The sequence below is a fragment of the Vicugna pacos genome, chromosome 9, assembly GCF_048564905.1.
Source record: "Vicugna pacos chromosome 9, VicPac4, whole genome shotgun sequence".
Lineage (NCBI taxonomy): Eukaryota > Metazoa > Chordata > Mammalia > Artiodactyla > Camelidae > Vicugna > Vicugna pacos.
The window spans coordinates 77,449,555-77,477,411 of NC_132995.1; the positions used below are offsets into that span (position 1 = coordinate 77,449,555).

The 27,857-nt window shown below is 53.1% G+C and overlaps 1 protein-coding gene and 1 long non-coding RNA gene across 9 annotated transcripts in view; one reads left to right on the forward strand and one right to left on the reverse strand.

The window, feature by feature from the left end:
• Window positions 1-9,297, reverse strand: part of LRRC8D (leucine rich repeat containing 8 VRAC subunit D) — a 92,795-nt gene extending 83,498 nt beyond the window's left edge. Inside the window, exon 1 of one of the 6 annotated variants that reach the window (XM_072968278.1) lies at window positions 9,228-9,297. The gene's annotated coding sequence lies outside the window, so the exon portion shown is untranslated. Of the gene's footprint in view, window positions 1-2,132; window positions 2,152-7,538; window positions 7,741-7,970; window positions 8,268-8,389; window positions 8,813-9,227 lie in introns of those variants that run through there. The other 5 variants (XM_072968280.1, XM_072968275.1, XM_072968276.1 and 2 more) reach the window with 5 other exon arrangements.
• Window positions 7,937-25,724, forward strand: LOC107034016 (uncharacterized). 3 transcript variants are annotated; one of them, XR_012076061.1, is made up of 4 exons: window positions 7,937-8,076; window positions 9,466-9,749; window positions 10,023-11,786; window positions 21,450-25,724. It is a non-coding gene; the product is annotated as an uncharacterized lncRNA (long non-coding RNA). The 3 variants fall into 3 exon arrangements; XR_012076062.1 differs by lacking the exon at window positions 7,937-8,076 and having other exon boundaries at window positions 9,124-9,749; window positions 10,023-10,127; window positions 11,644-11,786; XR_012076060.1 differs by lacking the exon at window positions 7,937-8,076 and having other exon boundaries at window positions 9,124-9,749.
• Window positions 25,725-27,857: the final 2,133 nt, after the last annotated feature.

Consider the following 27,857-nt stretch of genomic DNA (forward strand, 5'->3'; position numbering starts at 1 on the left):
GGAAGGCCTATCTCTCCCCTTTCTGTCTCTGTCTGCGTATAGGAAGTGGGTTCACTTGCATAAGCTGTGAACACTGCAGACCACTCCCCAATTTGGACTTTATTATTGGCTAAATGTTAATATGAAAAATAAAACCGTTAAAGTAGAAACTCAAACAGAATGAATTCACTCCACTGAAATGACTATACCTGAGCATAATAAATCTATAAATAAAACAGACTATGAATATATAGATATTCGGCTGTTCATTTGCCCTTTAACTAGAGGATATGGATGATGATATGTTTTTAATTACACACATTTTCATAGCATTTATTCAGCAAACTTTTGGACAAAACCTGTTAACAAACGTTAGCCACATCTTTGTATTTTTGTGCACAGCAGTATTGCAGGGGCAGGTCTAGCTTGGAGGAGGGCGCTCAGTGTGCGCGAAGTACCAGCAGCATCCTGTCACCCATGCTGATGTTAAAAGAGAACAGGGTGTGAGAAGGCACCAAAACAAGAGATTTTAAATTACTCTCTAAATTCTAGGGTGAACTTTTACTCATTGTGGTTTTTTCTAAAACCACCGTACACTGACAAAGACACTGGCCCGGACACCTGCAAAGCTGGGTGCCACCGCAGCTCCCCTCTTCTCAGCTGTGTTCCCACGTCTGGGATCTGAGCCATAAATGAGGACTTGTAAGGTCCCTTTACACTTCAAAATCAGATTCTCAGGGTGGAGGGAAGGTACACTGGTAGAGCGCGTGCTTAGCATGCACAAGGTCCTGGGTTCAATCCCCATTACCTCCATTAAAAAATAAATAAAACCTAATTACCCCCCCAAATTTTTTAAAGTGGGACTATCAAATAGCAGGGATGGTATAAACCCCTTTATGTGGAAAGAACAAGGACAAAAATCAAGAAAAAAGAAAAAAACTTTAAAAACATCAGATTTTAACAGAAATTGTACTATAAATACAGAGAAACCTGAGAAGATTACGGTACGTCAGAGAATCAGCTTTGAAATAAACAAGACTAGTTTCAATTCTACCTCCATAACTTCTTGTGATTTTTTTTTCAAATCACATAACACCTCAAGCCTCAGTTACCTCGTCTGCAAAGTGGGAACAAATCCCTCCACCACTCAGGGCTGTTTTGAGGATTAAATGAGAATGCATGTAAAGTCCAGGGCATAGGTTTGGACAATCCGTAAATGCCTCATGAATTAACAGTTCCATACACTGTCCAATTACTTCTTGACCAGTTAAGTTTGAAAAAAACTAGCTAAACCTGGTAATAAACTGATTGTAAAAGCTTACTCCATGGGGAACAATCGGAGAAAAGAGACTCTTCCTGATGGGGCTTCAAGCCCAGTGCGATGGGCGCGGATCCGCCTGACTCCCGTGTGAGACCTGCAGAGACGGCCTCCTGGTGGCAACACCCTTCAAAGAGAAGGGTTGTCGCTCGCTTCCCTCCTTCTCCCTGCTTCGGAATTCCCTGCAGTGCTGGTGATCGGTCAGGGCTGAGGTTCAGCAGTGGGATTTATGGGTTGCTGGGGAAGTGAGCCTTCTCTGGCCGTGTTCCTAACTATTGCCAGCAAGCCGGGAAAGAAAGTCAAAAGGAACACTTAGGAAAGCAGATTTCCAAACAGAGTCTAACTCTGGCGTCTGTGAGCCCTCCCCAGCAGCAGGTGGCAGGAGGAGGGCACAGACCGCCGGACCACCTCAGAGGAGCAGTGACCCCCTGACTGTGCACGTCACAGGCTGGTAAAAGTGCAGAAGACGTTACAGAGTTGCCAGGTTTAGGTGACCAAGAGATGATACCAAAAAGCAAACCATCACCATCCTTTCATAAAAGGGGGGTGGGGGGGTTAACCCCTCTGAGTAGGAAGGACAGCCCAGATTTTAAAAACAACAAAAAACCCCTAAACTGAACAAATTTAGCACTAAAACCTGAAAAGCCTGCTGCATGGCCCTTTTCTTATTTTCCCACAGGCTGGTGTAACTGTCACTACGGACCCACTCGGGAAAGGCCTGCGGGGCGGCCCGTCACGCCATCCAACCAGGGTGCAGCACCGCACGGAGGCACCAAGGGCCACACGGTGGACCCTCTGCTGTCTTGGCCACTGTCTTCCAGGGACACAGACGTACCTAAAAGCTCACTGTTTGTCTTAATAACCAGCTGGGAGCCCATCAGCCACAGACGTTCCAGAACTTTTCTGAAGGTGTTTCAGTCAGCACCAGCCTCTCCGTTCGTAAGATGGTATCACAGACGAGGCCACCCACCATGTAAGACGGCGGTTCTCGGTCTGGACTGCACATCAGAACCACCTGGGGGTGAAAGGAACTCTTCAAAACAGAACTCCACTCCCAGAGACTCTGATCCAATAGGTGTGAGGGAGGGGCTGGGCGCATGTGACTCTAAACTGCTCCCCAGATGGGCTCTGACGCCTCCCAGGGCTAAGAAAAACCTGTGCCCCTCCCTTTTTTTTGCATTTTGTCCCGAATTTATGCCTTATAAAGCTTCCAGGTATACCTCCTCATGCGTTCCTTCAGACACCAAATACGAAGGAGGGCCTGCCGTGGGTGGGGCGCTAGGAAACCAGCGAGCGTAAGACAGACGCCTCCCTGCCCTCGTGCACTGGCCGAGTAGCGGGCTGGCAGGCAGGGAGGCAGGCGAGCGAAACAGCGCCTCAGGCTTGCTGGGGCAGGGAGCCATCCAGGCCCCTGTGTCCCTGGCCTGAGTGGCTTCACAGGCTTCAATGTCATCTCCTCCCAGCCACCTTCTTTCCAGATGCTAGAAAACCTGCTATTTTTAATCAGAAAAACAGATGGGCAAGGCCCTGTCCTCAGGGAGCTTCCATTCCAGCAGGACTGCAGACTTTCTAGGCACCACCACAGTGTCATTCCTGCTCTGGTGTCTTGCCTAAAGTCAGGTGCCCATGCTTTGAACAAAGCACAGTACAAAGTCAGTTCAGACAGTGTTTTCTGTTTTGTTGCCAAACTCTTTTTGAAGAAGCTTAGCATTTCCTGTCCTTTTTAACCTGCAACAGGTTTGGGGCAACACTGTGAAAGTACTTTCCAAGTCCTTTCCTGGCTGTTCCCACCAAAACTGCCCTATGACGGTCCCATAATTTCTCACTTAATACCTGACCTCAGATTTGCCCACAAAGAAACTCACCTGCAAGTCTTCTGATGATTAACACATCCTCGTACGGTTTCCCTGCAGTAACCCCCCCCCACCGCTGGCTGTTTCGTAACTCCAAGAGAGCTTAGCATCACCTGCAAACCTAGCAATTCCACTGTGTGCCCCTGCTTTTGGATCAATTACGTAAACAAGACCTAAGGGAATCACTGTTTACATGCCTCCGAGCAGAGAAATCTTCCTCCTCAGCCTTGACTCGTGGTCTTTAAGGCAGATGGGTTCTCACGCCTGCCCAGTCACTGCATGTTTAAGCTGCGCCCCTCCCCTCCCCTCCCCGTGCCTCGATCTTCTCACCTAACTCATCAGCTTCAAGAGCTGATCACTCCCATCTATGCAATTCTCTCTCTACTCAAAATGATACACCACATCCTTAACTCCAAGGTGACTTTAACTTTGACACAGCCTTTGAAAGTGCAAAAGGACAATCGCTAAGGGTTTTCAAATACGTCCCCCCTTAAGCAAAGCATCCCTTCTCCTCATAGGAACATCCTTCATCTCCAGGGGGCACAGCCAGGTTTCCCACGTGGACCCGCGCAGAAGTGAGGACGAGCAGACTGTACCACCCGGACAGGCCACACACCAGCAACGGACTGGGGCACAACGGGCAGTCACAACAGAGGCCACGCGTGCTGCTGTGAGGTCTGGCTTTCCGCTCCCGCTCTCTCAACGCGGCTGCGTGGCTGCCACCCAGGCCAGGTAATTTACTCAGCTCCAGCCCTCGTTAGATCGATCTAGAATACGGGGAGAACTTGGCACGAAGTTACCCAGGATCTCTGACCCGCCTGCTTCAAAGGACGTCTGAGAATGGTGACTCTCTAACGTCTTCTCAGTGAAGACATGAAATCTGGTAAGTACGACCCTGTACCAACAACAAGCTAAAGCTCAGTTCTGGGGAAAAGGCTCGTCTCTAAGCCCCAGTCCCCTCTCCTTCCCCAAATGTAAAGCTGTCACTGATTAATCTCAGGCACATTTGCAAAAAGAAAAAGAAAAAAAACCCAGCTTAGCCCGAGTGGGAACCACCTTCATACGCAGTGGCTTCTGCCAGTGTCAGTTACCCCGTCTACCTCTTCACAAATTTCAAAAGTAACTCTGACCTGGAAGCTTCAGACTCGCAAAGAACATTAGAGATTCTCTTCCAGACGTCTAAACGGAATTGCAAAGACCCCAGAGGATGGGACACAGATCTCAGAAGCTTGCAACAGACTCAGTTTCTAAAGGGCACCCCCAGGCGCAAACATGGAGCTTGGCCACGAACACGAATTTCTCAGAAGCCCCTAAACCCGGGGCCAAGCAAGCCCTGGACTTCGCCTCCACCCCCCAGCACCCCAGCTCTCAAGCAGGGCCAGCAGTGCCAACTACTGGGTTCCACGAGGTGTCAACACCGGCGACTACAGAGCTTTCGGCAAAGTCAACCCTCCCTCCTTTCTCATATGATTAAGAAGGCAGAATCAAGATTTTAAAATCTCAAAAGGCCTGGAGACTGGACCAGAACAAACAGGAGAGCACCGCACAGGGTCAAAAACAGAGAACATCCACTCAACTTCACATACACATACACAGGTCTGCACAGTGGACACAGGACGGAGCAGTTCACACAAGCATCTCTGCTCGGCAGCTCTGTAAACTGAGCCGCAGTGAGCAGACGCTCGCGCCCTGGTCCCCGACAATAGCTGTCCCGCTGTCCTCCTCGTGGACTAGATCAGGTCTCGGTCACCACGCTCACTTCCAGATGCCAGGGCTCTCCCTGAGAGAGGACGACACGCTGAGGTGGCACCTAGGAGCCAAGCCCCACACGGAACTGTGGCAAGGACAGGGTGATTTTGCACTGAGGAACGGTAATGGGGGAGGGGGACGTCACACTGTCTTTGCACATCCCAAGAGCTGTCCTGGGGAAGTGGGCAGTTCTAGAGGAATGGAGTCAACAGAACCAAGTTTTGAGGAGGCAGCCTTCAGCTCCAATAGTCACCACACACACAATCCAAAGATACGATGACATGTCTTCACAAGTACAGAGGTCCCTGCTCCTGGGGGTGTTTAAACAGAGGCTGCCTCGCGAGTGTAAGAAGGTACTAAAGCCAGGAAGTTAGACCAAGACTTCTCTAAAACTCCAGTCTGGTTCCAGGACGCCCCTGACCCTGCCACACTGCCCTGCTGCCATGATCTCTCAGAAACGCCTTTCCTCTGACTAGGGTTTGCCCGGATCCTAATCACTTTGGGCCTGAGCACCGCGAAGCATCCTAGACCTGCTTCCGAACCTCAGCATCCTTCCTCACCTGTCAACACCTCCTTCTTCAAGACCTGTTCTGAGATGTAAGTCCACCTCGTAGCAGCCTTTACCTGCCCTGTCGAGGCAGGGCTTCTCCGCCCTGGCTCTGGCAGGGAGACACTCTGGGCAGGACAACTCTGCCACGGGCATGGCCTGCACACTGCAGGGTGTTTAGCAGGACCCCTGGCCTCTGTGCACCAGGTGTCAGTAGCACCTGCCTCCTAGCCAGGACAAGCAAACATAAAAATGTCTGCAGATATTGCCAAAAGTCTGCTGGGAGACAAAAATCACCCCCTGCTGAGACTACTTCTTCTTGAGGCAAATGATTAACACCGCTGACTTGTGTGGTTCAAGGTTCCCACTGACCAGATGGCCCCGACCTCCCTTCATCAGCCATGTCCTCTGCGCCAGCCAGGCAGACCTATTTTTGACCTATGGCCAGCCTCAAAGCTTCCCCTAACAGCGCTCCCTCTCCCTTCCCAAACACACACAGCAGTCCCAGCTGGCTCCACACACCCTTTCCACCTCGGTAGGCAGAGGCGCTCCCTGGCTTCTGGTGGTGGTCTCGCGTGGCCCTGGCTTACCTGCCCTTTGGTGAGGCGCCTCAGTGCCACTCTTGCTCTCGGCTTACTGCCGGCACTCAGTAAATAATGACTGGTGTTCCTCAGAACGTCAACATCAGCTCCAACGATATACGGAAAATACACGAAACCCTTCACCAACTGCCACTTCAAGAACGTATGTGATCACGAGCACACAGGTTTGATGAAATTTTGACTTTTCCTTCGCCAATTCACCTTCAGTCTGAGATTGAACCAAGTCTAATTTCTAAAATAGCTGCCAAAACAATTTAGCTGTTGGGATATGGAAATCACATCAAAAAAGTTAAATTAATCAAAAGGCTCTGCACAGTATATTTTCTAAAAGGCCAAGTTTTGACCAAGTTTTTAAAATTCTGTAAACTTTGGCAGGAAGAAAAAGATACAAATATGGCTCAATACTTGAACCGTTGCATCATACACCACTCAGCATGGGAATGGAAGAGACTGGGGAACTGGGTCACGTAAGGACAGTTTCCTCTCCAGTCTTCTAAAGTGTTAAGTTTTAATCAACAAAGCACTCGCGCATACGCCCTCAATAAAAACCAGACAAATCTAAGATAAAAGGTCCAAGCATATACATAAACCCTGCCAATTCAAGGTTTTTGATTTCCCCCCCAGCTGCGTGGGTTACCTAATCATTTCATGGGAGTTTCCCTTCCTAGCCTATGGGGGCCGAACACTCCAGCTTGGCCGGGTCCTTCTCTTCACTCCTGGAGTTTCCCTGTCTTGCTCTTACATTTTAACAGGGCTTCAGTCAACCGACATAGGAGACAGAGGGAGAGACAATTCTCACCCTCCCGGAGCTGGTGGGACGTGTCTGGTCAGTACTAACGGACTGTAAAAATAACCGCTGCCTGAAGACCCCTTTCACTGGCTACGATGCAGGTTCTCTCCAGAGGCCTGCCCCATGCAGAGGTCCCAGAGGCTTCGGCGGGGAGGGGCTGAATCACTGCCATTCTTGGCACTTGGAAGCGCCCTTGGCTCTTTCTGACACCAGGAGCCCTCAGCACAACTGCAGGCGGGAATTCCCTGCCCGTCCGGGCTCTTCCAAGGTCCCGCAGGGAACACGTAATAGGTGCTCGGTAAACGCCGCCTGGACGGAACTGCATCATCAAAGCTGCTACGGAGAGTTGTCAGAAGTCAGCTCTCCGTCTTTACTCCCGAATCTCCTTCAGCATATGTCCTCGGAGCTTTCTCTGCCCAACAAGAAGTACTTTCCAAAGTCGAGGAGGAGGAGGAAGGGAGGAAATCCGCAGGAGCCACGTCTGAGGAGCCCCAGGGGCTCAAGCGGGGCCCGCGGTCGCTAGGGCTCCCCAGTGCCCACGCCCTGCCCTTCTGCCTGCCTCCGAAGTGCTCCCACCCTGTCACCTTTGCACTTCTTCTTTCCCGAAACCCGGCCTCCCCACCTTCTGCCACATGCGCCCCCAACTGCGCGTCCCAGAGAGACCGCGCACCCCACCGCTCCCTCCCCAGCAGGGACCTACCTCTCTTCCCTCGACCTGTGGCAGCTCTTCTTTACTGCGGCTGGCTTTTTAAGAAACCAAAAAGCCTCATCTCTGCATCCGTAAGGGATACCCCAAATAAAGGGGGCGGAAAGAGGAAGGCCCCATCCACCCTCCGGTAAACGGAGGGTTTGATTCTCTGAGCAGCCACCCCCAACACTCCTCCTCTCCAAGCCCCTGCACGAGATGCGACCGAAGTCCGGCTCCCAAGGGCCCACGCTTCCAAACAAGCTAGAAGCGGATTATACCGGTACCCAACCCGGAGACGGCCCGCGGCGGGCTGGGTGCACCTGCGGGCCCCGGCTCCCTCCCCCTCGCGCCGGGGGCGGGACGGGCCCTCGCCGCCCCGCCCAGCCCACCCGGCGCGGGAAGGAGGCGAAGGGGAGGCGTTTCTGGAGAACTTGGAGGGCTCACCTTCCGGGCAGCGGGCCAGCGAGGCCAGACGCCCAGCACCCGCCTCCGCGAAGAGCCAGCGAAGCCGCAACCGGGTCTCCCCGCCCTTCCGATGAGGCGGAAGGAGGCGAGAGAAGCGAGCGCGCGCGGGGGGAGCCGGCGGGAGGCGGGCGCAGGCACCGTCCCCCCGCAGGGCCCAGCCGGCCGCCGCGGCGCCCGCCGCTCACACTGCCGAAAGCGGAACGGCCCTCGGGCCCGGGCGGGCGGAGGCAGGCGTCCGGCCCGGCCCCGATCGCCGCCCGCGCCTCCAGCCCCCGCCCCCCCCCCCCGCCTCCCCGGCCGCGGCCTCGGCTCGGGCCGAGGCGCCGCGGAGCAGGGCTCCGGCGCGGCCCCCTCCCCGCGCAGCCCGCGGCCCCCGGCCCGGACAGGCGCGCACCCACCTGGGGGGCGCGGGGGCAGCCCGGGCAGCTCGGCCGCCGGGCCCCGGCTTAGGCGGAGGCGAGAGGCGGCGGCATCACCCGCGGCGGGCGGCGGCTGCTCCGGGACGCGCCGGGGCGGCGGAGGCGCGCGGCGCCCTGGACCCTGCTCCCGCGGCCCCGCCCGCGGCTGCCACCTCGAAGCGCGGCGGAGGAGCCGGGGCACCACGGGCGGCGGCAGCGGCGGCGGCGGGAGCAGCAGCACATGACTCTGTAACGGGGGGAATTAGACAAAGCGTAACATGGACTCCGGGCCCGTGCAGGCGCCGCAGCCCCGGGACCAACCGCAGCCGGCGGGCGCCGCGACTGGCTCGGCCGCAGCCAATGGCGCGGGCCCGGGCCTCCATGTGACGGCGCGCTCTCTCCCGGCCGCTCTCCCGCGCCTGCCGGGGGTCCGCGCGCTTCCGCCGCCCGGCGAGCGGGCGGGCTGGCCCGCGCGGGGTCCGGGGGTGGAGGGGGTGGCGGGTCCGCCAGTCCGGGGGCCCAGGGCCGGGCTTGGGCGGCGGGAGGCTGCGGGGCGGCGCGCAGGGGCGCGCGGCGGGGAGGGGCGGCCGCCGAAGGTCGCGGTCGCCCGAACGGACGCTCACCTGTCACACTCCCCCCGGGCAGGGCGCGGCACCCTGCGGCCGCTGTCCGAGGCGGGCGCGGGGCCACTTCGGGCACCTTCGCCCTTCCCGGGGCTGTCCTAGCGATTAGAACTCTGGCAGTAAGGCCGGGCGTGGAGGGGGACGCAGTGAAATGGTGGGGAAATTTTTGTAAAAGTCATTTCAGCGGCTTCCAACCCCAAGGAGGACGTACTTACCTGGGACTTGGGGCACATACAACTTTCTCGACGCGAGTAGCTTCCCAGCCTCGTTGGTTCTGTCTCCGCTAGTAAAGATACACTAGAGAGTCGATTCTTGTGTTAATCTGAGTCTACCCTTTCTCCCTCTCACTTTTTGCCAAAAATGTCTTGCATCAGAAGCAGGCAGGTGAAAGGAGGTCCTCCACTGAACGGTGTTTTCCAACCTGATGGTTTTCCCTCTCGTTTTTGCTTTAAGATCAAAGAGTATTTGCAGTCTTCTTCGTGGGTGGCGAGAAGTAGAGGTCAAGAAGTGACGTCAGGAGGGAGAGGCGTTTGGAATTGTTGGTTTTTATCAAGACAGCTGGTTCCAGCCCAGAACTTCAACATCGCCTTTACTCGGAATCCACCCATTTCTGTGAACAATGGGAAACCTCATCTCTCTTCCACCAAGATCTCTCCATGTCAGTGAATGTTCAGTCAGCATCTCCTCAACATCCGGTTTCTCACCAGCACGCTGCGCATAACGTTACAGGTACTCAGGTGTGTGCTCAGACCCGTGAGGCAGTGAAGAGGGCGGTTATCCAGGGCTTCAGGAAAGGCTTCAGAGAGGAGGGGGCAGAACTGACCCTTAGCTGTGGGCACTTTTTCATCAGGCCCCGGAAACAAAGAAGAGCCTCCCTGAGGAGGAGGAGCGCAAACAGAGGGCTAGAGCTCACTCCGAGGACCGTCCTAGACGACTGACAAGACGACACTAGGCTTTGAGCCCCTCTGACCTTCTCTTGCTTTCTCACTTTCTGTGCCCTGTCCCTCCAGGCAGCAGCCTCTCCTGCTCCCCACACCCAGCAAAGAAGGAGGCGTGTAGGCAGCAGCTGTGTGGCAAGTGATCTGATCGCGGTGCCGAGTTTGCCGATCTGGGCGGTGAGAGCTGTTTTAAAATTGTTAATATCTAGTGGGGTGACACTCTGATTGAAAACACCTCCCTACCCTGTAATTAATTTGAAATGTTTTGCTGTTTGTAAAAACATTTTGTTCCACGTTTTGATCTTCCCTTGTGTTTAAAGCTGTTATTCTAGACTTGAGAGAAGTGTGATTTTACGTTTGGGATAAATTGAGAAAAGAAAAAAAGTAATACTCAAAAAACAGTCAAATGTGGAGAAACTGGTACACATTCTCATACACTATAAATGTGAGTGCAAATTGGGTAAATCCCTTTAGAGGACAATTTGGCAAATTGGGGTAAAATTAATGTGTGTGTTTTTTTTGACAGTTACACATCTAGGACTTTATACTTTGGGTATATGTGTGCAAAAAGTATGTATTTCAGAGATATTTACATAAACGTATAAAATATATGTTCAAGTATGCTCGTTGCCACATTGTTACAGAGGAAACGTAATGGTGTAAAATCCTAGTAACAAAATCCCAGTAGGGAGCTGATTAAACAAACTTAACTTATTTTATAAAAATAAGAGATCTATTTGTACTGACATGGAAGGATGTCCAAACTCTGTAAGTGAAAAAAGCAAGTCGCAGGACAATATGAACAGTGTGGCCCCGTTTTTATTTGTATATTCTGTCCGAAAAGTACGTTTAGAGGAACTCTGGAAAGATACATCACAAAGCGATGACCAGTGGTTGTCTCTGGATGCAGGGTTACTGGGGCCACGTGCTTTCTGTTACAAACTTCTGTCCGTTTGAATTGTTTTTTTGTTGAGCACCTTTGATAATAAGAAAAGTAATAAACAAAGCATTTCAAAGAAAACTGGGAAGAGCTGTAGCAAAGACAGATAGTGAAGCTCACTCTGAGGATCTAAGATGCAAAAAAAAGTCAGCCTCGCCTGCTCCCCAGGAGAACAAACAGAGGAGGCGGCAGAGGAGGATAACTGATGTGGCGTTGGATTCAAAATGCAGAAATGTGACAGAAGAGGCATTCGGGGCCACTCGGGACTTGACTACAGGGATGAGGTGGGGGAAACGTGATAAGGCTGCAAGGAAGTTCTGGTCAAAAGACTCGCAGAGCACTTACCGTCCTCTGCTGAGTGATGGTCACAAGCCGTGGCAACTGTTCCAGCACGCGTTGACGCTGAGTCACAGCAACAGTGCCAACAGCCAACGCGGTGCTTGTGGTAGGCCAGGCGCTGCGCGGAGTGCTGCGCACGTCCGCGCTCAGCCCTCACAGCCGCCCGGTGACGTCAATGCCATTCCAGCCTCGCGCTGGGGGGCGGAAGCGCGGGCCTGGAGAGGTTGTCTGAGCTGTGCGAGACCCCACAGTCTCGAGGTGCAGGGCTGGGCTTTAAGCTTGGCAGCTCGGCTCCAGAGGTCCAAACCTCAACGCGCCGTCGAACAGAACCACGGAAGCTAAAGGCCGTTACCCGTGCCTCTCTTTCTACCAAGTGTCACAGTTCTACGCTGATTTGTGTTTACTAAATTACAGCACCTGGCATGCCCTAAGGCACTCGGTAATGCTCACTGAATGAGTGAACGACTGACTTTCCTGCTAGAGGAGAACCTGAGCTCCTTGGAGGGGTGATTTGCACTGTTCCGTTGTTTGTCGCCTAGTCGTGTGCCCGACGTGTGGTAAGCAATATGAATTTCACTCATCTGTAAACATGTTTTTGAAAAGTTGTACAGAAATCAAGCTTTATAAATTGACCCCAGGTACACTGGGGTAGCTCGTGAATAATGTCATGATGAACTCCTCCCCATCGAGTGAAGAACAGCCCTGGGGGACAGAGTTGAACCTGGGTGTACCTGCTTAACCACACACAAGTGCACGTGGAATACATTCGGCTTGGAAAGTTGCAGTAACGCTGGAGAGTGGAGAGCTGCAGGATTTCAAATCATTTGAGCCTCTCTTTCTCTCACCTCTCTCGGGTTCTGGAATGGGCACAATAGCACATCTCTGCAGTTACTGTGAGGCCAAGGAGTCAATCACATAGGAAAAGGCTTAGCCAAGTGCCTAGAACAAAGGTTCTGCTCAGTAAATGTTACCCATTCCAAGTGTGTCCGCATATTGTAAGTGCGACCAGATTTCTTAGTCTCTTGTGATTATAAATACAACAGCTAACGTAATATTGTAACACCTGGGAGCTCATATACATCCTAGTCGGAGCTCAGCCCAGGCATGTGGTAAAGCAGTAGTGTCCTCATCCTGTGGAGGGGGGAAGTCATAGTACGCCGGAGTCAATTGTCAGAGCTCTCATTTGAGACTAGATGAGATCTGGTGCAAAAGCGAAGGGGCTGGCTTCTGACAAGAACATGGCTAAGTCCATCTCTAAGAGTAGCAGGCAGGAAGGCAGAGAATATGGTGCGGATTCTCAACTGGTTGAATTTGGTGTTTATGCTTTAAAAAAAAATTCCCCAGTGAAGGGACTGCTTAGTCCAGGGCTACCGATTAAGAAGCACTGGATTGCCAGACAGGCAAGCCTGATCTGATCTCTCCCTGAGTCCATTTGAGAAGGCATAGGTCCATTTCTTTCTCCTCATTGTGGTTGGTTAAGACATGCCCCCTTAGTTTTTCTCGTTTCAATTTCGCCATATTGTTTCTAAGTACAGCAGTCTGGCAATTTCCCTTCCCCTTTGGACCTTACGTTACGTCAGGACTTGTGGAGAGTTACCCCACACTCCCTGCCTGGTTCCATCCTCTCCACACTGCTCTCCTCCCTCCACCTGCTCATTTCTAGCCTGGTCCCCAGCATTTAGGTTTCCTCAGCTATGAAGAAGGGAGACCATGTGCTTCCTGCCTCCAAGGCTGAGAGTTTAAACAGGTCCAAGAAGTGAAATGGGTTCAACCCATCTAGAGAAACAGAAAAAGAAGAGGAAAGTGGGAGGAGGCACTCCACTTCCCTCTCCTTTTCATCTAAACATTTCAAAAGAATTGTTTGTATTCATTGTCTCCGATTTAGTTCTTTCCATTTTCTCTTCAGCTCAATCTAATCACGATCTTACTCCCATTGCATCACTGAAATTGATGCTTCCCGGGACACTGACAGCTTCCGTTTTGTTAAAGCAGTTCTTGGTCCTTAATTGACTTCTCAGCAGCACTGCTCACCGGTCCCTGCTCTTTGGTAAACTGTCTTCTCCTGCCTTCCCTCCAAGGAGCTCATCCCATCACAGAGCGTTGAATTCCCTCTCCACGCCAACAACTGCACCTTTACAGCTCCAGCATGGTTCCCCCTCCTGAGCGCTAATTTGCGTCTCTAACTGCTTATTTGTCTTTCCCACCAGACCTCTAATAGATACCTCGAAATTAAGTCCAAAACCGAACTCCGGTTTCCCTCCAAAACCTGTGCAACACACACAGCTTTCCCGCTCTCAGCAAATCGCAAGCCCATCTTCCCACTCGCTTGGGCTAAAAGCCTTGGAATCACCCTTGGCTCTTCTTCCTCTCACAACCTGTGTCAAAGCTGCAGGAAATCCTGTTGGCTCTTCTTACTAAATACACACCTCCCGTGCGGCACCTTGGCTCCTTCCGCCATTCTCTCTCCTGGACGCACTCACCAGCCACTGCCCCAGTCTGCGTGCTTGCATTCCACTCCGCTGTCCCATCCCTCCCTGCAGTCTACTCTCAACAGCAGCCCAGGTAGCCCTTTTAACACATTAAGTCTAGTCACCTCACTCCTGCGCCCGGGCCCTGCGGCGGCGCCGCACATCACTCGGAGTAAAGGCCAGGGGCTCGCAGCGGCTTGCACGGCTCTCCCCCAGCCTGCATCCCGACACACAGCCGCGTCTAAGGTGGAACGCCTGCCTGCTCCCCTTCCTCTTCCCTGGCTTTGTCGTTTTCCTCTGAGCACTGACCGCCTACTGGTTACATACATTTTGTGCAGTCTCTGTCTCTGTGCTAGAACACAAGCCCTTTGGAGACGGGAAAGTGCACCTGTCCTGCCCACTGCCATGTTCGCAGGCATTCAGAATAGTGGCGGGCACACAGCAGGCACTCAGTAGCTGTGTTTTAAAGAACGAATGAATTCATTGCAGATTTCAAATCAATATAAATGCAGGGAAGTCTTTCCTAGGAAGAGATTTTTTTCATGTAATTCTGTTCTCTAGGTGTTTGTTAACTGAGAAAAGGCATTCATATTCAGAATCTCCAAATTCAGACCTTTTGCTAAAACAACACCTAGTGGTTTGTGCGGCAAAAGAAGAAACTTAGTGGAAAGTGCTACCTTTTTGTTAGTCCCCTAGCCAACAGGAAAAGGAAAACGAGCTGACCTGAGTTAGCAGGAAAAATGCCAAAAAATAATTCCAAAGTCCTCAATTACATTCTTACCGAGGAGAACATTTAAGCACAGTAACACAGCAGTGACGAGAACAAGCTAGAGAAGGTTAAACATTCGCTTCCTCGTGACACATTACTGACTTTAAAACTGCCACGTTCCGTAGCAAAGTTGCCATGGATTCTAGTCTGGCTGCAAGGTAAGGTCTAAGTGACATAAAAGACCACAAATGTGACACAGAATAGCAAGTGGGATCTTAATTACAGTTTTGGCCACTGAAAGTTGAAATGACAAAAAAAGCCTGAGAAAACGCACTGGGAAGAGGAACTGGGCGATACTTTGAAACAAAACAAAACAGAACCAGCTCCCAAAGCAAACTGATTTGTATGGTCGTTTGAAAAGAGGAAGGAAGAATGAAGGCCCTTTTCAAATGGTGAGCTGACTGTTTAAAAATCCGCTCAGAACTCCCTCTGCTGGGGTGTCTCCTCCGAGCTCTGTGTCTCTGGGAAGAGCAGACGAGCACAGCCCAGACACCTGAGCTGTCAGGATGAGGCTGAGCAGGGCTGGGGCTGCAGGGAGGAAGGCGAGCCCAGGAGGAGAGAAGCCAGCCCGTGGGGTTTCCTTACTCCCCGGTGAGATGCCAGCATTTCTGGTTTTGAGAGACTGATGTCTGACCATGGTCTATACTTCATCTGACGACCCTTCAGAACAGCGTGGCCGGGAGATGACTTGAAAATAAAGCTGAGATGGAGAGGTAGTCATGGAACTGAAAGTCCCCATTTTCCTGGGGCGGGTTGCTCCCTGGCAGTGCGTGCGGATAAGAGGAGGCAACGGTCCACGCTCATGTTCCCGGACACTCTCCAAGTCAGCGCCATTGCTCAGCCCAGCGGGGCACCTGAGCCACGTGGTAGCTAAGACCATGCGTCTAAATCTGGATCTAAATCTGGATACCGGAGACTAAGTGCCCAGAGCCCTCCCATTCCTGAGATTCCCCGGAGTTTATCTCCAGGGCACTGATAGTTCCTCTCGCCACCTTCCTCATCGACGTTTGCGTCATCTCTTAAAATCTTTGCTCTTTTCTTTCTTTCTCATGCAGTGAGAGTTTTGTGAGTAACTGGGTTTGTCCCCCTTCTCTCTATGTGACAACCTGTAAACCTCCAGCCTGCAAATATATTTTACCTGCAGCATGTTTTCTTAAAAAAATTATTTTTAATTAGTTGCCAATATTTAATAATCAGGAAATGTCACAGAAAAATCCAGATTTCCAACACTTTCGCTGGAGTAACTCCTGCACAGCAAATTTGCGCTGGGGCCGAACCGTACTGCTCCCTTCAGCTGCCTCTCGCTCAGCAGCCCTCAAGCCTGGGGCCACGCCTGATTGTCCCTGGTTTCACGGGGAGGGGTGGCCTTTACCACTTTGTGCATATTGTCTTGTCTGCAACAGAGGAACACTCCTTTGTACCACCTCCTAACCTTTCCTCCACAAGTGCTTCACGTTCCCTGTGCCCGACCCACGTTTAAACTACCTGTCTGGCTCTTCCAGGTGCTTAAGGCTGTGATGCGTGGTTTCTGTAATCTGGCTGTCTGCCCAGGTTTTCCACAAGGAAAGCCCTGAAGAGAATTCGAAAATGAGGTGGTGGCACGCCTTAAGCGCCAACAATCCAAGACGGTGTATGACCATTACCAGGCGGCTGGGCCGAGGGGGCGCTTGCAGCCAGGGCTCTGATGCTTGGACCACAGAGCTCGTGACAGGTCATTTTCTTAGAAAGGTAGTCCTTCGGCAGTTCCCTGGGGTGCGAGTCACTCACTGCCCCGCTTTTCACAAGTGCAAACCGGAGGCGCAGAGAAGTGAAGGGATTCAGCCCATGGCCACACAGCCCACAAATGCTGGACCCAGGAGCCCAGCCCAGATGTTTGAGGCCAAGTTCAACGCTCTTCATAGCAGCTGCACCATAGCTGCTGCACGTCACCCCTGAAAATCAGTGTGCTGTGATGTTGCTCTCGACCACCAACTCGACAGCATGTGTCAGTGCCTCCCAGCCCAGCTGGTGAGGAGAAATCTTGGAGTTAGGTTTGATGCACACCCCTTCAGCCCCCGAATCTATCCAGGTAAATGGTCCTGTCTATTTTGCCTTTAAAATAACTACTCTACCCAAATGTTTCTCTCCATTTCGTCTACCCAAATCCATTGATTCATTCTTTTTTTTGGGGGGGTGGCGGGGGTGTTAATTAGGTTTATCCATATATTTACTTAATGGAGGGACTGGGGATTGAACTCAGGACCTCCTGCAAGCTAAGCACACACTCTACCACTGAGCTGCACCCTGTCCCCCGTTGACTCACTCTTGAATCAATGCCTGGCCTCCAGCTGTGGCCCCCGCACAGCGCTCTCTGCTCCCCTCCCCGCCTCTGTATTTACACCTGTCTCTGCCCATGGGACGCAGCTTCCTCGTGCCTCTGCTCGTCTCAGAAACGTACGGTGATTTCCTGTGAGTTGGCTCTAAACCCCTGGCTCTGATGTTCAAGGTCCAACTTTGTGGCAGCTGGGTTTTAGTTTCCAATGTCCACTGTTCTCCTCTGTGGGAGATTTATACTTCCCCAACCAGTGGCCTCCGGCTTGGCCGCATGCCTTGCTTTGCCAGTGAAATGTGAGTGACAGCGACACGTACCACTCCCGAGGAGGAGCCGTAAGAGCCATGCAGGTTCTCACCACCTCCCGGTTCCCTCTTCCTGGAGGATGTCAGCATGCCAGATTAGAGCTGCTCCTGCAGCCTGGATCTGGGACTGAAGACAGTGTGGAGCAGGGTTACAGCCCGCATGACGGCTGATCCTCGGGCACTGCCATGCAGACTCGTAGGAGGGCTCCTGTTTACATAACGTGCTCACGTCACATGAGCAAGAGATCACTCTCTGCTGCCGTGGCCTCTGGGAGTGTGGAGCTGTTTGTCAGAAGGCAGCCAGAGACAGCACCGGTGCAGCCTCCTCAGGCAGTCTGCTTCCCTGATTCCACGCAGCGGGCTCCCTTCCCGCAGCTCTGACCGCTTGTCTGTTGCCCACAGCCTTCCTCCCGCTCTTTGAATTAGAGCCACTTCACTTGGACCTGTCATTTCCCTTGGTGTCAGCTTAGTCCCAGAGATGTGCTCAAGTTAGAGACCGCTGGCTCTGGATTTCGGGCAACAGGAGATCTAGAACCTGGTAGACACTCTGCTGGTGCACACAGCAGAATGACCATACGATGTGACCCTAATGCCAAACGGTCGGTGCACTAAGCAAACAGAGCTCCTACACGTCCAGCCATTCAGGACACGTGGGCTTGCAAGCCCCAGAATCCACAGCTTCCTCCTCAGAGATGTAGAACTTAAGCGGCCAACTTGGTTTGCTCCAAGTTGGATGCTCTCTGTGATTTCTTGACCTCTAGCTGCTGCCTTGGTGGCTGTCTTGCACACTTGATGTCCTTAATCTGGACAGCAGCGTCGGCAGCAGCCACCCAGAAGTACGGCCCAGTCCCAGGGTCGAACTGTCAGAACGCCGATTCCAAGGCCCCCGTCTCACGGAGAGCTGGCTCTCTTCAGACCTGCTCCCTGGTGTTCTCGCCGCCTGCCGACCTTCCTTGTTCCCCTTCTACACTGGACTCCGTCATGCCTTTCTCATGAAGTCTCCCGCTTTTCAGATCACCTGGATATACGGTGGGGAGGGGCCCAAGGGAGACATAGTTCTCCAGGGTGGTGCCAGGGGCCTGGTTAAACCCTATGGTGACAGTCTCATGACTGCTCTAGTCCTGGGCTGCACCAGGGAGGCAAGGGGACGTTCAGAAGTTTCCAGGGACAAATTAGGCTAAGAAGCCAGGGACGCAAAACTGGGCAGCGGGAGGCCTGCACTGGCGTTAAGCAAGCAGAATCATTGGCTAGAAAAGGACACAGGAAAGGTGAGTAACTGCAGGGCGAGGACCGACAGCCCAGACCCCACGCCTGCAAACCCTGGGTTGGAGGCAGAACATTCCTTTGTGTGGAGCCAGAGGGTGTGGTCATTAAGGCAGCTCCCCCTTCAAGGATCTTCCATAACCACTCTGGTCCTCATAGAAAACCCTCTGGTGCCAAGGGAAGGGTGAATGCCAGCCCCTGGGCCACCCCCACCCCCGCCAGGTCTGCCCTGGCTCCTGAGTGAGGTCCTGAGGTCCTGCCAGGGAGGGCGCCTGCTGGGTGTCAGGACAGCCAGGACGGAGGGGAGGGGCCCCGGGCGAGGAGCTGGTGAGGAGAGTCGGGGCTGGAGTTGCAGAGATTTCAAGGGCAAAAGCAAGAAATGAGGTGGGGCCTGGGGAGATGAGAAGGGGGCTGGACGGTTCAGAAAATAAGCCAAGTTTAACGAGGTGTGAGTGCCAAGTGGAATCAGGAATAACACGGAAAAAGGATTCTAACAGCTAGTGGACGTTTGAACACTGGTTTAGTGTAACTCTCTTGGGCGGGGGAACAGAACGTAATGTACAAGCTCTGACCTCCCCCCGCCGCCCGCTGCCCTGGACCGTTGACTGCAGGATGTGACTGTAGGTTGTTGTGTGTTTCCCCTGCTGTGTCACTCGTGTTTCTCTGACTCTCCCAACCAGGATCTGGACTCTTTCTGTTTCTTCCATCTCTCCGATCCCTGTCTTGAACAGTGATGAGCCAGTGGTTATTAATTTGTGAATTAATGCCTACCATCAATCCTTTCTAATGTTTGTTCCCCTTGGCATTGCCAGACATGCATGCATTGAACAGGAATTTATTTTTATCCATTGTAAGTAATAACATTTATTGAGAACTTGTTAGCTGTGAGTCAAGCATTGTGCTGGGAGCTGAAACCCCATATCAATAAAACACTCTCAGTCCCGGGAGAGCGCACAATCTTGTGGGGAGAGACAGAAATGCAAATAGAAAAATGTATTCTGCCTGGTGTTCTGTGAAGCAAGGGAGGCTTCACAGAAGAGGTGGTCATTTTGCTGGACCCCAATAATGGATAAGTGTTCAGCGGGTAGAGAGGGCAGGGGGAGTCCCGTGGGCGGAGGGAGCAGTGCGAACGCAGACACAGAGATGGACTGAGTCCTCTCCACTCTATCCTGTAGCCATGGGACAAGGGACAAGACCTCGTCCACACCGAAATTCAACAAGTCCTTGAATAAGAACAAATACACAGTTTCTTTTTATGCTGTACAAAAAGTGAAAACCATGGCTTTATCCTTTTGCCTCACTCACAGGCATGCAAGTGAGCCCTCAGCTAATTGCTTTTTTGATGGGGCTGTTCAGATTTCTAAGTTTCTCATCAAGAGTCTGTAAACACGAGATCCTCTGCCTTCTTCACTGCGAGCACTAGACATGAGTGACAACTCCAAAGAACTGCTCTTCTCATCTTGTCTGCTATGATTAATTAACCTATGTTGTATACATCTTGAATAGATACTTCACATTCATTTTGACCACAGAAATTTTTTGCAGTAATACATTTAAAAATGAGTCCTGTTATCTACAGAGTTCTCCCTTATTTCTCAGCATCCTAAAAATCTTTTCATTCAGCTAAGATGGTCCGACAGCACTTTATCCAGCTCTGAGTGAGCAGTTTTATCTTCTGAGATATCACGGAATGCTTGAAATGACATGGATTCTAAAGACTCGTGCCTTGTGACACTAACACAGTTCAGAGAGAGTGGGCTATTTATCCAAGGAGGAAGTTCTTCCTTTGCTGAAGTCCAGGTGGCTCCCTCTCTTCGCCCTGGGTGTTCACTAGACCAGCAACAGTGACAGACTCAGTTTACGTTCCTCTAACTGCATGCAGACACTTCTGCCCGGGGAGCATTCGCTGTGAGCCCGCGAGGCAAAGCCACAGCTGAGCCCCAGTGAAGAGCGTCAGTGCAGTGACTGGGAAGGGCAGCTGCAGGCTTTGCAAGGATGGAAAGGCTTGGTGCGGGCACCAGGAGCCTGGGCTGTGCTTTCACACCCGGAAAGGCCTCTGTGATCCTGCAGCTGGAAAATCCAGAGAGGAAGTGACGCTGCAGTGGGCAGCACTGTGACCTGTGAGTTGGACCTCTTGCCCGGCAGGACGGCGGAGAACCTCTCCCTGGAATCTGCTCTGACCCAGCAGGACTCTTGGGTTTGGGTGGATGGACGGCTGAGAGGTGTATTGCCACAGTGTCTTGTTCTCGGCAAGAACATGTGAGCTCTTTTTTGTTAGTTTTTTTGCTTTAGTTGGTGGTGGTGTGTGTGTATGCGTGTTAGTTGTTGTTGTCGGGGGGTGTATGTGTGTTAGTTTTACATGGTGAACAAAGGTCTGTCTCCATCTCCCACCTCAGTCATTTCCTTCATACTGCGGCCGACTGGAAGCACAGAATCATGCCGGCCAGAGGTGCTGAAAGCAGCTTCAGACAGTCAGGACTTCCCATCCCACGGGAACTCTGCCCTCCTTCCCCCACCCATCCTCTGCAGCCCCGAGTTCTCTTCCTGAACCTCTCACCTAAATCTCCACCTTCTTCCAAGTTCACCATGAGCCCTGTGTGGCGTGTTTGTGATGTTGTGCGGAGGCTGCTGTCCAAAAACCAACGCCTGCGCTGAGGGGGAGAGAGGCTGGTTTGAAGAGGCACGCCAGCCAGCCACGGCACTCAGGAGCACTTCCTGGTTAATGTCTGCAAATTTTCTTTCTTGACAAAAAGCTAAATGGGGCTCATTAAGCTCCTCTTGGTGTAATTTTTTTTATAAAGAAAGGACAAGTTAAAAATAGCCTGAGAACAAGTCTTAGAGGCAATGAAAGCTTTGGTTGTTAGGAAGAACTGGAAATGAGGTCCGGGGAGGGCTTTCAGACTCAAAACTCAAATCTCTGCAGGGAATGCAGGACCCCAGCACAACAGGGAGGCTGGGAGCCTGGGGGAGAGGGGCCCTGGGGGCAGGGCACTGGTTCCAAGAATAGACTCACGCTCGAATTCTACTCAGCTTTGCTTTTATCAAATACCTGTTAATGTACAAAATACCAAATGATAATAAGTTCCTAACTCATGTCTGCCTAGGAGGTCAGGATCCTGGTACAGTCTCATGAGAGCTGGGACAGGAGAATCTGAAAGATGTCTTGTTTGGAGGCACCAGCCCTTGGAAGAGGACCGCTGTCCTGACCCACCAAGGGCGGCTAAGGCCTGGCCTTGCCTGCCGTGTGCGCATGGAAAGGAGAAGACGAACAGGCACTGGGTGTGGATGTAGCAGGAAGGGGTTCCATCCTCTGCCCCTCACTGATGTCCTGGTGCTGACAGCTAAGTGAGGAGGGTCCCGGGGCAGGAAATTCTCTTCTGACACCTCCCTCCCCAGGTTTTCCTGTCCATGAAAGGAAAGGCCAGGAGAGCCGAGAAGATGGAAATTAGTCACCCGTGAGCATCTGGTGGCCCGACAGCATTCACAAGGGCTTGTGTGTGCCGGCTTCTGGACCCAGTGCGGCAAGGTGGTGTGACCCTGGCCTTCTGAGCGCCACCTCTCCTCTGACCATGCCTCCTGCCCTCGACAGTGATGCCCTCCATCACCCCAGGGTCCCAGGACTGAGGACCTCTCTGGCCTGTATCGATCTTGGTTTGGATTCATGGACACGTGAATCTTCTCTGCTTCTCCCTGCCTCCTGGAGGGACAGAAATGGAAGAGGGTGGGGTTGGGGTGGCAAAGAATGACACATTCTACTGGAGGGAGGGAAGAGCTCCAGCCTGTCCCAAGGCTCTGCCCTCCTAGGCCCCACTCCAGGCAGGCCACTGGTAGGACACGTGGGGTTGACCTCCAAGATCTCGAAAGTGTTGTCCAGCAATGACTCCAGGGGCTGGGCTCTAGGCCCTGCCATCCCTGCAGAGAGCAATGAGGAGATCCCTGCAGAAGGCGGGGCAGAGCTGGAAGCAGAGACAGCCGTTTGCTGGGGCGTAGTCCGGGAGGCACGTACCAGCTTGGAACCGCAGCTGGGTGGCCTGGGAGGCCTTGGGAACCCCAAGATGCTTTGTGTCCCCAGGGGCGGGGGCGGGGCGATGGCCCCTGAGTCTGGGAGGCGGAGTGCAGGAGGACTTGCATCAGCACCGGTGGCCGATGGGCTCCTTTCCTGCCTCCAGTCTGTGCCACGGACTCGGGGACCCAGGCCCCTCCCCATCTGTTGACCCCTCCACAGAGTAACTCATCCCAGCGGCGATGATTCCACGGGCCCAGACTTCTCGCATGTAGTAAGAACATTAGAAGCCTTTTGTCAAAGGCTTATTGTCTGCCAGGAACCACACCGGGCTGTACCTATATGATCGCACTTACTCATCAGCCAGTGCGAGGTTCAAGTCCCGGCTGTGCCATCTGTCATCAGGTGTCCCTTTGGGCAAATTATGCAATGTTTCTGAGCCAGTTTCTTCCAGTCGCCAAATGTGAAAAGAAAGCACTTAGATTGCTAAGGAGATTGAATGACTCAGTGAATGAAAAGAGCGAAAAGAGCTTCGCAGGGAGCGCAGCACTGTGCTCGGTCACGGCAGCCGTGGCTGTCACGGGCCGGGAGGGCGATCACTGCCGTCAGACCTGTTTCCACGTGCACTCGGCGCTCTCCGACCTGGGCGCGTGGACGTCGGAGCCTGTCTTTTCCCCGTTATGCCTCATGCCTTTTCCGGTCTTCGCTCACATTGCGCGGCAATTGTAAGACTCAGAAGCACCTGAACCCTCCTGAGGGTGGAACAGTGTCATTTCTTGTTTCCTATTAACAGGTAAACACACTGCCAGACAGATCACGAGATGGTTTCACTTCAAACACCGCACCTCCAGGTTGGGGGCTGTGCTTACACGTTTCTGCTTCCCCAGCGTCTAGCAGGATGCCTGTCGCGGCGCGGGCACCCACCACACACGCGCCGAGCTGAGCTGAGCTGACTTGGGTCCACAGGGAGAACGAAGCTGGCCGTGTAACCAGCGGTTTACAGCTCACCCTTGGTCGCCCCCTGGCTGCCGCATTTGGCCCCAAACGTCATTGTCGCCGCACTTCCCAGCCTATTGTGAATTGAGGTGTTTGCTGAAATTTCTTCTCCCGCGGCTCTTTCTTCTCAGTTGTTATGCTCTGTTTCTCATTCACTTATTTTACAAATAATCATGAAGAGCCTGGTGTACCAGGCTCTGCACTTGGTGCCGAGATACAGTAAAAACAAGGAAACCCAAACTCCTGTCCTCACAAGGGGATGCCCAGCAGCGAGCACCCGGCAGAGGAGGCCGGGATAGAGTCGGTAAGGAACGCAGGGTGAGTGTGCGCCGCGGGAGAGCCGCGGGCTGCCGTGGCAACGAGCGGCCGGAGCGCCGCGCCCGGACCGGCAGGCTGCTCACGAGGCGCAGCTGGAACTGAGCCACTGAGTGGTCAGGGGAGGAGAGCCCGCAGCCGAGGGACACGGGGAGGCCGGGCTTCACGCCGACAGCGCGCTGGGAACCTGCTGATCGAATGGGACCCGATGGTGTGGAAGAGGGGAGCAGGGCCCACACTGGTGAGAAGCCAAGTGCACAGCAACGAGGCGACCTGAGGACATGCCTGAAGTAGCAGCAGCGAACGGCACATCCCACCTGATGGTGCACAAGTGAGTGAACTCACCCGGGGGGACGCAGGAGGAAGTGCTTTGTCCAAGCGCACTTCACGGACTACCTGCGTCGGACTCACCGGGGTTGCTGGTTAGATACTCAAAGACGTTATCTCAGACCCCGGGGACGTGACGTCTGAGGTAGGGGCGGGGCCTCTGCAAGTCCAGCGAGCGCCTGGGGGGTTTGAGAAAGACTGGGAACCAGCACTTGCGGGGCGCCTCCTGGGCCTGTCGCAGAGGGACGGTCTGACGCCCAGCGAGGCCGCGCAGTCCCGGGGGCATCTCAGAGGGGGACAACGAGTGGGAGGGTATTTCTAGCAGGTGAGGCTGAGCGAGGTCACCAGGGAGTCCAAAAAGATGAGTGCGCGGGGCAGCAAGGACAGCGGACCGGCTGGAGCGGGAGCAGGGGTGTGGGTAACAGGTGTCGCCGAACGACCTCCGAGGGAGGAGCTCTGCGAGGGGGCGGCACTTGGCGAGGCAGCAGGACGGCAAACGGCCGCAGGGGGCGCTCCCGCCGCAGCGCGGACGCGGGCGCCAGGGCGGCTGACGGCAAAACGCTGCTGCATCTGCGGCCCTGGGCACCGCGCTTACTTTCACCGCAACTCGGCCTCTTCATCCGTGAAGGCGGGCTGCCACCGCCTGCCTTCCGGGCTGTGAGGGCCGAGCGGCCGACGTGTGAAACACCGGGCCCGCTCTGGACCAGCGCCACGCGGAAACAATGAAGACCAGACCCAGCGCGCGCAGCTTCCTAACGCGTCGCGAGGCGGGCGCCGTCTGGCCGCGACGGCGCCCGCGCCGCGTCCCCGCGTTCCCTCCGCGCGTCTGCCTGCGGCTGCTCGGGGCTCCCGGCGTCCGCGCGGCCAGCCTTCTCACGTGCGCCCCCTGGTGCTCGAGGCCACAGCGGCGCGTTCAGGCGTGGAACTGCGGCTGCTGGTGTTCCCTGGTTTTGCCAGAAACGGTCCTTTAGAGCTAAGATAACCTGCATAAAAATACGTCTCTAGTAGGATGCTGCACACGGACACCAAAGGAAAGTTACTTTGTAATTTTATAGCTATAATTCCAGTGACCGATGAATGATTTTCTTCTCAAAACCGAATCTCTTAGCAAGTACTGTGAGGTTGAAGACAGAACCAGAGTTTCTCCATGCTTCCAAAATGACTGAAATGTGTTTCGCACACGTAGATCTTTTATGATCATTTTACTTAACAAGTTTCCTTTTTGAAAGAATGGAAGTATCGCTAAGTTAGGACATTCGGTGATCAGGAGTCCGGTTTCTCCGCCAGTTCTGTTATTGGCTAATTGGGTGACCTTGACTAAGTTAGTTCCTGCAAGTGTGCGATGAGAGACGCAGACTGCACGGATGCTCAGGGCTCTTCCAGCACGTGGCTCTTGGCCGGAGCAGTAAGGCTGTGCAGGGGGTGGGCACCTTGCCGGTAGGGGTCCGAGACCTGCGGTTTTTTGTGGGTTTTTTTTTGAATTATATGTACTTAATTTTTTTATTGAAGTATAGTTGATTTGCAATGTTGTGTTAGCTTCTGGTGTACAGCATAATAGTGATTCAGTTATACACATATATATTCTTTTTCATTATAGGTTATTACAAGATAGAGAATGTAGTTCCCTGTGCTCTACCCCAGGATTTTGTTGTTTATCTAGTTTATATATAGTAGTTTGTATTTGCTAATCCCAGACTCCTGATTTGTCCCTCCCCCTCCCCTTTCCCTTTTGGTAGTTTGCTTTCTATGTCTCTAAGTCTGTTTCTGTTTCGTAAACAAGTACATCTGTGTCATTTTTTTTAGATTCCACATATAAGTGATATCATATGACATTTGTCTTTCTCTGTCTGGCTTACTTCACTTAGTGTGATGATCTTTAGGTCCGTTCATGTGGCTGCAAATGGCGTTATTTATTGCTTTTTCTGGCTAAGTGGGATTCCACTGTATATACGTATTCCACATCTTTTTTATCTACTCGTTGGTCAGTGGACATCTAGGTGCTTCCACACCCTGGCTGTTGTAAGCAGCGCTGCCGTGAACACTGGGGCACATGTGTCTTTTCGAATTAGTTTCCTCCGGATATTTGCCCAGGAGTGGGACTGCTGGGTCATAGGGTAAGTCTATTTTTAGTTTTTAAAGCAACCTCCATATTTGCTGCACCAAATTACACTCCCACCAACAGTGTAGGAGGGTCCCTTTTCTCCACACCCTCTCCAGCATTTATGGTTTGTGGACTTTTTAATGATGGCCATTCTGACCGGTGGGAGGTGATACCTCATTGCAGTTTTGATTTGCATGTCACTGATAATTAGTGATATTGAGCATCTTCCCATTTGCCTATTGGCCATCTGTATGCAGAGACCTACATTCTTATCTTTGTTTCAAGATTTACCAGCTCTGGGACCTGGGCCAACCATTTTACTTGTCTGGACCTCTCTACCCTTCTGGACCATGCTGCTCCCAGAGCTGGCACCAGCTCACTCAGCACAGGCCTGCACACTCTGTTTACTTAAAGGAAAATGTTAGGACTCGTGGCAGAACAGATAGTCCTTACCACCAAGTCCTTGGTCCAGACTCTGGTCACCATATTGTGTTTTTCAAACAAATAAAAACAAAGACAAAACTGGAATTCCAGGGCAAGGCGATAAGCCCATGGTCAGAGGGAAAACGCTGGGGGCTCCGGCGGGCACTTCCGGGCCAGTGATGATGCTCCAAACAGGCTTGTTCTCTGCCTTCCCCAACCACTCATGCCGAGGACGTCTGCATAAACAACCGAGGAACATGCCCTGGGAGCTGACTGTTCAGGGGCCGAAGGCCGGGGCAGCTTCCACATCAATGAGGCAACTTCACGTCAGCCTCCTTTCCCTGGGTTTTGGAAAACAACTCCTGTTCTCAGGCTGTGGGACTGAAAGGCAGAAGCCGGCTGCAAAACAACCCTGATAAAGGAGGCTCGGCACCTCCCTCCGGGGCCTGCCCAGCCCAGCCTCCCTGACCACGGAGGGGCCCCTCGAGGAGGGCGGCCGTGGGGAGGCAGGCGGGAGGGTCTGGGTGTGCTGAGCGGCGGGCCCCTTCCTCCCACCACGCTCTCCTTTTGAGAAGCAAGACTCCTGCCCGCAATCGATTGAGCGTGATGTGCATTCATCTTCGAATCAGTGACGGGACGGCGGTGTTTTCTAGCCACGCAGCTGTAAGCTGACCCCCCGTGGGGTGAGGAAGCGGGAGGCGATGGGAGGCTCTCCCCCGGCGCGCTCCCCGCACAAAGGACGGCAGGGCTTCTCTGCGCACCGCCCCGGGTGAGCAGCGCAAGCCGCGCGTCTGCTTTCCGCGGCGCTCGTCCTGTGTCTGCAGCAAACCATGAGTGGGTTGGACAGGCTGGGGAAGGAGGTTGTCCCTGAAAGGGCCCTCGTTCCGCATTTCAAAGTCCCTTGTTCATATAATTAGGAAGTCAAACACTTTATAAGAATTCAGGGTCCGCCAGACTCTCAAGGCTAAGAAATGAGAAAGACACCCCTTCGTTAAAGAGCCCGTCCTTTCTGCAGAGACAGACCGAAGTCAGAAAACGCAGACTGAATCCCCACTCAGGCATTTCTGAGCTGTGCAAGTTGGGGCAAACCCTCACGGGCTGTAAGTAAAGAAAACATATCCTGTCTCACCTCTTGACCTCAGAGGGTGGCTTTGGGGATAAAAATTAACCTGTGAGAAGGTTCATTATGCAAAGGCTCAGGAAACTGGAAGGGATATCTAGGAGTGTCTGCCTGGCCCCTGGTTCACACCCAACAAAGACCTGTGGAGTCGGCTGCCGGAGGGAGGGGTGACAGGCACGAAGCAGCAGAACCATGGGAGCAGCGGGGCCCTGTCTCGGCATACCCGC